The sequence below is a fragment of the Hemibagrus wyckioides genome, linkage group LG12, assembly GCF_019097595.1.
Source record: "Hemibagrus wyckioides isolate EC202008001 linkage group LG12, SWU_Hwy_1.0, whole genome shotgun sequence".
In the NCBI taxonomy this organism is placed as follows: domain Eukaryota; kingdom Metazoa; phylum Chordata; class Actinopteri; order Siluriformes; family Bagridae; genus Hemibagrus; species Hemibagrus wyckioides.
In genome coordinates, this window is record NC_080721.1 from 16,406,050 (window position 1) to 16,416,049 (window position 10,000).

At 45.2% G+C, this 10,000-nt stretch overlaps 1 protein-coding gene across 1 annotated transcript in view; it reads left to right on the forward strand.

The window, feature by feature from the left end:
- Positions 1 to 10,000, forward strand: part of sox10 (SRY-box transcription factor 10) — a 17,471-nt gene that overhangs the window by 4,263 nt on the left and 3,208 nt on the right. Inside the window, exon 2 of the mRNA XM_058404724.1 lies at positions 9,935 to 10,000. This exon is cut by the window's right edge and continues 566 nt beyond it. The gene's annotated coding sequence lies outside the window, so the exon portion shown is untranslated. The remainder of the gene's footprint in view (positions 1 to 9,934) is intronic.

The window sequence follows — 10,000 nt, forward strand, 5'->3', positions numbered from 1 at the left end:
CCACAATCACCATCATCACCACCATCACCATCACCACCACCACCACCACCACCATCACTATCATCACCACCATCACCATCACCACCACCACCATCACCATCACCATCACCACCACCACCACCACCACCATCACTATCACCACCATCACTATCATCACCACCATCACCATCACCACCACCACAATCACCATCACCATCATCACCACCACCATCACCACCATCACCACCACCACCACCATCACCACCATCACCACCACCATCACCACCATCACCACCACCATCACCACCATCACCACCACCATCACCACCACCATCACCATCACCACCATCACCATCACCACCACCACCATCACCATCACCACCACCATCACCATCACCACCATCACCACCACCACCATCACTATCACCACCATCACTATCATCACCACCATCACCACCACCACAATCACCATCACCATCATCACCACCACCATCACCATCACCACCATCACCACCACCATCACCACCATCACCACCACCATCACCACCACCATCATCACCACCACCACCATCACCATCACCACCATCACCACCACCATCACCATCACCATCACCACCACCATCACCACCATCACCATCACCACCATCACCATCACCACCATCACCATCACCATCACCACCACCATCACCACCATCACCATCACCACCATCACCACCACCACCATCATCACCACCACCACCATCACCATCACCACCACCATCACCATCACCACCATCACCATCACCACCATCACTATCATCACCATCACCACCATCATCACCATCACCATCACCACCATCACCATCACCACCATCACCATCACCACCACCATCACCATCACCACTATCACCACCACCACCACCACCACTATCATCACCATCACCACCACCACCACCACCATCACCACCATTACCATTACCACCACCACCATCACTATCATCACCATCACCACCATCACCACCATCACCACCACCATCACCATCACCACCACCACCATCACTATCATCACCATCACTATCATCACCATCACCACCATCACCACCATCACCACCACCACAACCACCATCACCATCACCACCACCACCACCATCACCACCATCACCATCACCACCATCACTATCATCACCATCACCACCATCACCATCATCACCATCACCACCATCACCATCACCACCATCACCACCACCATCACCACCATCACCATCACCACCACCATCACCACCATCACCACCACCATCACCACCATCACCATCACCACCACCACCATCACCATCACCACCATCACCACCACCATCATCACCATCACCACCATCATCACCACCATCACCATCACCACCATCACTATCATCACCATCACTATCATCACCATCATCACCATCACCACCATCACCACCACCATCATCACCATCACCACCATCATCACCATCACCACCATCACCATCACCACCACCAAAATCACCACCATCACTATCATCACCATCACCACCATCACCACCATCACCATCACCATCATCACCATCACCACCATCACCACCATCACCATCACCACCACCACCACCACCATCACCACCATCACCATCACCACCATCACCACCATCACCATCACCACCACCACCACCACCATCACCACCATCACTATCACCACCATCACCACCATCACCACCATCACCATCACCACCATCACCATCATCACCATCACCACCACCACCATCATCACCATCACCACCACCACCATCATCACCATCACCACCACCATCACCACCATCACCATCACCACCACCATCACCACCATCACCACCACCACAACCACCATCACCATCACCACCACCACCACCATCACCACCATCACCATCACCACCATCACCACCACCATCACCACCATCACCATCACCACCACCATCACCACCATCACCACCACCACAACCACCATCACCATCACCACCACCACCACCATCACCACCATCACCACCATCACTATCATCACCATCACCACCATCACCATCATCACCATCACCACCACCACCATCACCACCATCACCACCACCATCACCACCATCACCATCACCACCACCATCACCACCATCACCACCACCATCACCACCATCACCATCACCACCACCACCATCACCATCACCACCATCACCACCATCACCATCACCACCATCATCACCACCATCACCATCACCACCATCACTATCATCACCATCACTATCATCACCATCATCACCATCACCACCATCACCACCACCATCATCACCATCACCACCATCATCACCATCACCACCATCACCATCACCACCACCAAAATCACCACCATCACTATCATCACCATCACCACCATCACCACCATCACCATCACCATCATCACCATCACCACCATCACCATCACCACCACCACCATCACCACCATCACTATCATCACCACCACCACCATCACCACCACCACCACCACCACCACCATCACCATCACCACCATCACCACCACCACTATCATCACCATCACCACCATCACCATCACCACCACCACCATCACCACCATCACTATCACCACCATCACTATCATCACCATCACCACCATCACCATCACCACCACTACCATCACCACCATCACTATCACCACCATCACCACCATCACCACCATCACCATCACCACCATCACCATCATCACCATCACCACCACCACCATCATCACCATCACCACCACCACCATCATCACCATCACCACCATCACCATCAGCCTCTCACTAGCTAATAAAGACCTGATTTCAGGTGTGTGTGTGTGTGTTTCATGTGTTTAATTAAAAGTGGTGTGTGTTAGGTGCCATGTTTGTGATCTGATCCTGTCTGTGATTAAAGAACTGTTTAAGAGAGACACAAGCTTAATCCCTCTCTCTCTCTCTCTCTCTCTCTCTCTCTCTCACACACACACACACTCTTTCTCTGTCTGTCTCTCTCTGTTTCCCCGTCTCCCCCACTTCTCTCTCTCTCTCTCTCTCTCTCTCTCTCTCTCTCTCACACACACACACACTCTTTCTCTGTCTGTCTCTCTCTGTTTCCCCGTCTCCCCCACTTCTCTCTCTCTCTCTCTCTCTCTCTCTCTGGTGAACAGTAGACAGTAATGTGAGCTCTGTGCTCAGTAACAGATGGTGACTGGATGAGAGCAGGAACTGTTTCAGCTGTAATTACTGATCAGCTCCGCCTGTGTGTGTGTGTGTTTGTGTGTGTGTGTGTGTGTTTGTGTGTGTGTGTGATTAATGACAGGAACCCTGGTCTAACTTTACTCATCTCATTAAACACACACTTCAGGATTGTTTAGGTCATATATTTCATATATTACTAAAATTATTCAACAATCTAGAGCTTTAGAATATTAATGAGTGTCTAATGATATAGTCAAATTTATCAACTGTGTCATGTGTGTGTTAGTGTGTGTGTTAGTGTGTGTGTGTGTTAGTGTGTGTGTTAGTGTGTGTGTGTGTTAGTGTGTGTTAGTGTGTGTGTTAGTGTGTGTTAGTGTGTGTGTTAGAGTGTGTGTTAGAGTGTGTTAGAGTGTGTGTTAGTGTGTGTTAGAGTGTGTTAGAGTGTGTGTTAGAGTGTGTTAGAGTGTGTGTTAGTGTGTGTTAGAGTGTGTTAGAGTGTGTGTGTGTTAGAGTGTGTGTTAGTGTGTGTGCTAAGAGTGTGTTAGAGTGTGTTAAAGTGTGTGTTAGAGTGTGTGTGTGTGTTAGAGTGTGTGTTAGTGTGTGTGCTAAGAGTGTGTTAGAGTGTGTTAGAGTGTGTGTGTGTGTTAGAGTGTGTGTTAGTGTGTGTGCTAAGAGTGTGTTAGAGTGTGTTAGAGTGTGTGTTAGAGTGTGTGTGTGTGTTAGAGTGTGTGTTAGTGTGTGTGCTAAGAGTGTGTTAGAGTGTGTGTTAGTGTGTGTTAGAGTGTGTTAGAGTGTGTGTGTTAGAGTGTGTGTTAGTGTGTGTGCTAAGAGTGTGTTAGAGTGTGTTAGAGTGTGTGTTAATGTTTGTTAGAGTGTGTTAGAGTGTGTGTTAGTGTGTGTGCTAAGAGTGTGTGTTAGTGTGTGTTAGAGTGTGTTAGAGTGTGTGTTAATGTGTGTTAGAGTGTGTTAGAGTGTGTGTTAGTGTGTGTGCTAAGAGTGTGTGTTAGTGTGTTAGAGTGTGTGTTAGAGTGTGTTAGAGTGTGTTAGAGTGTGTGTTAGTGTGTGTGTTAGAGTGTGTGTTAGAGTGTGTTAGAGTGTGTGTGTGTTAGAGTGTGTTAGAGTGTGTTAGAGTGTGTGTTAGTGTGTGTGTGTGTTAGAGTGTGTGTGTGTTAGAGTGTGTGTTAGTGTGTGTTAGAGTGTGTTAGAGTGTGTGTTAGAGTGTGTGTGTGTGTTAGAGTGTGTGTTAGTGTGTGTGCTAAGAGTGTGTTAGAGTGTGTTAGAGTGTGTGTTAGAGTGTGTGTGTGTTAGAGTGTGTTAGAGTGTGTTAGAGTGTGTGTTAGTGTGTGTGTGTGTGTTAGAGTGTGTGTGTGTTAGAGTGTGTGTTAGTGTGTGTTAGAGTGTGTTAGAGTGTGTGTTAGAGTGTGTGTGTGTGTTAGAGTGTGTGTTAGTGTGTGTGCTAAGAGTGTGTTAGAGTGTGTTAGAGTGTGTGTTAGTGTGTGTGTTAGAGTGTGTGTTAGAGTGTGTGTGTGTTAGAGTGTGTGTGTGTGTTAGAGTGTGTGTTAGTGTGTGTGCTAAGAGTGTGTTAGTGTGTTAGAGTGTGTGTTAATGTGTGTTAGAGTGTGTTAGAGTGTGTTAGTGTGTGTGTGTGTATGTTAGAGTGTGTGTTAGTGTGTGTGCTGAGAGTGTGTTAGAGTGTGTGTGTGTGTTAGAGTGTGTTAGAGTGTGTGCTAAGAGTGTGTTAGAGTGTGTGTTAGTGTGTGTTAGAGTGTGTTAGAGTGTGTGTGTGTTAGAGTGTGTGTTAGTGTTTGTGCTAAGAGTGTGTTAGAGTGTGTTAGAGTGTGTGTTAATGTTTGTTAGAGTGTGTGTTAGTGTGTGTGCTAAGAGTGTGTGTTAGTGTGTGTTAGAGTGTGTTAGAGTGTGTGTTAGTGTGTTAGAGTGTGTGTTAGTGTGTGTGCTAAGAGTGTGTGTTAGAGTGTGTTAGTGTGTGTGCTAAGTGTGTTAGTGTGTTAGAGTGTGTGTTAGAGTGTGTTAGAGTGTGTTAGAGTGTGTTAGAGTGTGTGTTAGAGTGTGTGTTAGTGTGTGTTAGAGTGTGTGTTAGTTTGTTAGAGTGTGTGTGTGTTAGAGTGTGTGTGTGTTAGAGTGTGTGTTAGTGTGTGTTAATGTGTGTTAGAGTGTGTTAGAGTGTGTGTTAGAGTGTGTTAGAGTGTGTGTTAGAGTGTGTTAGAGTGTGTGTTAGTGTGTGTGCTAAGAGTGTGTTAGAGTGTGTGTGTGTGTTAGAGTGTGTGTGTGTGTTAGAGTGTGTTAGTGTGTGTGCTAAGTGTGTTAGAGTGTGTGTTAGAGTGTGTGTGTGTGTTAGAGTGTGTGTTAGTGTGTGTGCTAAGAGTGTGTTAGTGTGTGTGTGTGTTAGAGTGTGTGTGTGTGTTAGAGTGTGTTAGTGTGTGTGCTAAGTGTGTTAGAGTGTGTGTTAGTGTGTGTTAGAGTGTGTGTGTGTTAGTGTGTGTGTGTGTTAGAGTGTGTGTTAGTGTGTGTGCTAAGAGTGTGTTAGAGTGTGTGTTAGTGTGTGTTAGAGTGTGTGTTAGTGTGTGTGCTAAGAGTGTGTGTTAGTGTGTGTGCTAAGAGTGTGTTAGAGTGTGTTAGAGTGTGTGTTAGTGTGTGTGCTAAGAGTGTGTGTTAGTGTGTTAGAGTGTGTTAGAGTGTGTGTTAGTGTGTGTGCTAAGAGTGTGTGTTAGTGTGTTAGAGTGTGTTAGAGTGTGTGTTAGAGTGTGTGTGTGTGTTAGAGTGTGTTAGAGTGTGTGCTAAGAGTGTGTTAGAGTGTGTGTTAGTGTGTGTTAGAGTGTGTTAGAGTGTGTGTGTGTTAGAGTGTGTGTTAGTGTTTGTGCTAAGAGTGTGTTAGAGTGTGTTAGAGTGTGTGTTAATGTTTGTTAGAGTGTGTGTTAGTGTGTGTGCTAAGAGTGTGTGTTAGTGTGTGTTAGAGTGTGTTAGAGTGTGTGTTAGTGTGTTAGAGTGTGTGTTAGTGTGTGTGCTAAGAGTGTGTGTTAGAGTGTGTGTTAGAGTGTGATAGAGAGTGTGTGTGTTAGAGTGTGTTAGTGTGTGTGCTAAGTGTGTTAGTGTGTTAGAGTGTGTTAGAGTGTGTTAGAGTGTGTGTTAGAGTGTGTTAGAGTGTGTGTTAGTGTGTGTTAGAGTGTGTGTTAGAGTGTGTTAGAGTGTGTGTGTGTTAGAGTGTGTGTGTGTTAGAGTGTGTGTTAGTGTGTGTTAATGTGTGTTAGAGTGTGTTAGAGTGTGTGTTAGAGTGTGTGTGTGTGTTAGAGTGTGTGTTAGTGTGTGTGCTAAGAGTGTGTTAGAGTGTGTGTGTGTGTTAGAGTGTGTGTGTGTGTTAGAGTGTGTTAGTGTGTGTGCTAAGTGTGTTAGAGTGTGTGTTAGAGTGTGTGTGTGTGTTAGAGTGTGTGTTAGTGTGTGTGCTAAGAGTGTGTTAGAGTGTGTGTGTGTGTTAGTGTGTTAGTGTGTGTGCTAAGTGTGTTAGAGTGTGTGTTAGTGTGTGTTAGAGTGTGTGTGTGTTAGTGTGTGTGTGTGTTAGAGTGTGTGTTAGTGTGTGTGCTAAGAGTGTGTTAGAGTGTGTGTTAATGTTTGTTAGAGTGTGTTAGAGTGTGTGTTAGTGTGTGTGCTAAGAGTGTGTGTTAGTGTGTGTGCTAAGAGTGTGTTAGAGTGTGTTAGAGTGTGTTAGAGTGTGTGTTAGTGTGTGTGCTAAGAGTGTGTGTTAGTGTGTTAGAGTGTGTTAGAGTGTGTGTTAGTGTGTGTGCTAGAGTGTGTGTGTGTTAGAGTGTGTGTTAGTGTGTGTGCTAAGAGTGTGTGTTAGTGTGTTAGAGTGTGTGTTAGAGTGTGTGTGTGTTAGAGTGTGTTAGAGTGTGTGTTAGTGTGTGTGTTAGAGTGTGTTAGAGTGTGTGTGTGTTAGAGTGTGTGTGTGTGTTAGTGTGTGTTAGAGTGTGTGTGTGTGTTAGAGTGTGTGTTAGTGTGTGTGCTAAGAGTGTGTTAGAGTGTGTGTTTGTGTGTGTTAGTGTGTGTTAAAGTGTGTGTTAGTGTGTGTGTTAGTGTGTGTTAGTGTGTAGTATGTGTTAGTGTGTTAGTGTGTGTGTTAGTGTGTGTGTTAGTGTGAGTGTTAGAGTGTGTGTTAGAGTGTGTTAGAGTGTGTTAGAGTGTGTGTGTGTTAGTGTGTGTTAGTGTGTGTGCTAAGAGTGTGTTAGAGTGTGTGTTAGTGTGTGTGTTAGTGTGTGTTAAAGTGTGTGTTAGTGTGTGTGTTAGTGTGTGAGTGTGTGTGAGTGTGTAGTATGTGTTAGTGTGTGAGTGTGTGTTAGTGTGTAGTATGTAATAGTGTGTGAGTGTGTGTTAGTGTGTACTATGTGTTAGTGTGTGTTAGAGTGTGTTAGAGTGTGTGTTAGAGTGTGTGTTAGTGTGTGTGTTAGTATGTGTTAGAGTGTGTGTTAGAGTGTGTGTTAGAGTGTGTGTTAGTGTGTGTTAGTGTGTAGTATGTGTTAGTGTGTGAGTGTGTGTGAGTGTGTAGTATGCGTTAGTGTGTGAGTGTGTGTGAGTGTGTGTAGTATGTATTAGTGTGTGAGTGTGTGTGAGTGTGTAATATGTGTTAGTGTGTGAGTGTGTGTGAGTGTGTGTGAGTGTGTGTAGTATGCGTTAGTGTGTGAGTGTGTGTAGTATGTATTAGTGTGTGAGTGTGTGTGAGTGTGTAATATGTGTTAGTGTGTGAGTGTGTGTGAGTGTGTGAGTGTGTGTAGTATGTATTAGTGTGTGAGTGTGTGTGAGTGTGTGTTAGTGTGTACTATGTGTTAGTGTGTGTTAGAGTGTGTTAGAGTGTGTGTTAGAGTGTGTGTTAGTGTGTGTGTTAGTATGTGTTAGAGTGTGTGTTAGAGTGTGTTAGTGTGTGTTAGAGTGTGTTAGAGTGTGTGTTAGTGTGTGTTAGTGTGTAGTATGTGTTAGTGTGTGAGTGTGTGTGAGTGTGTAGTATGTATTAGTGTGTGAGTGTGTGTGAGTGTGTAATATGTGTTAGTGTGTGAGTGTGTTTGAGTGTGTGTAGTATGCGTTAGTGTGTGAGTGTGTGTGAGTGTGTGTAGTATGTATTAGTGTGTGAGTGTGTGTGAGTGTGTGAGTGTGTGTAGTATGTATTAGTGTGTGAGTGTGTGTGAGTGTGTGTTAGTGTGTGTAGTGTGTTAGTGTGTGTAATGTGTTAGTGTGTTAGTGTGTTAGTGTGTGTCGTGTGTTAGTGTGTGTGTTAGTGTGTGTGTGTGTGTGTTAGTGTGTGTAGTGTGTATTAGTGTGTGTTAGTATGTGAATTAGTGTGTGTAGTGTGTTAGTGTTTGTGTGTTAGTGTGTGTAGTGTGTTAGTGTGTTAGTGTGTATGTGTGTTTTTGTGTGTAGTGTGTTAGTGTATGTTAGTGTGTGAGTAGTGTGTTAGTGTGTGTAGTGTGTTAGTGTTTGTGTGTTAGTGTGTGTGTGTGTTAGTGTATGTTAGTGTGTGAGTGTGTGTTAGTGTGTGTGTAGTGTGTTAGTGTTTGTGTGTTAGTGTGTGTAGTGTGTTAGTGTGTTAGTGTGTGTAGTGTGTTAGTGTGTGAGTGTGTGTGTGTTATTGTGTGTTAGTGTACATGTGTATGTGAGTGTACTGGGAAACATTGAGCAGTCAAACTCTTGAACAGTGTCTGATTGAACACTCCTGAACGGGCGTGGTAAGTGTGTATGTGTGTGTATGTGTGTGTGTGTGTGTGTGTGTGTGTGTGTGTATGTGTGTGTGTGTGTGTATATGTGTGTGTGTGTTTATCCAGTCTAGCCATCATGAAGTGGAGTGCTGTGCTGCTCATGCTCTCCTGGGAGCCTGAAATAACCGCTAAACCTTACACAGTAGCCTGGAATAACACACACACACACACACCTCACACACACACACACACCTCACACACACACACCTCACACACACCTCACACACACACCTCACACACACACACACACCTCACACACACACACACCTCACACACACACACACACACACACCTCACACACACATACACACCTCACACACACACACACACCTCACACACACACACCTCACACACACACACACACACCTCACACACACACACAACCAGGCGGCAGGTCGACGCCACCATGTAGAAATGAGGAACATTACTCAGTCTAATGAATCAAAATCACATCACATCTATTTTCCCTCTGTGTCTGTTATTTCTTTACTCTATTTACTCCACAGACACACACACAACCACACACACATACACACACAACCACACACACACACACAACCACACACACACACACACAACCACACACACACACATACACACACACACACACACAACCACACACACACACACACACACTGATAAAAAACAGATTAAAATGCAGCTAATCCTAATCACTGATCTGTGAGGAGAAGTGTGTGTGTGTGTGTGGTTTTGTGTGTGTGTGTGTGTGTGTGTGTGTGTGTGTGTAAGGAGTCTCCAGTGTCAGCTCTGTGGACCAGTCAGAGGAATAATCTCTCAGGCTGGGGCTGTTAGAGGAGAAGAACCCTGGTGTGATGGAGTGAAGTGTTGGACAGTGATGTTGATGTTTTTTCTATCAGAGCACCACTCAGTGTTTATTAGTTATTAATCTGGACGTTGGGTTCCATTGACCATTCTCCGTTTGTTGACCTTCAGTTTTTAAATCAATCATAATGAATAAATCTGTAATAAATATTTCTGTGTGTGTGTGTGTCCTGACAGGAGTGTGTGAGCTGCTGAATGCTGAACCTTCACACAGCACCAGGAGAACCACATCAGGAACCTGGA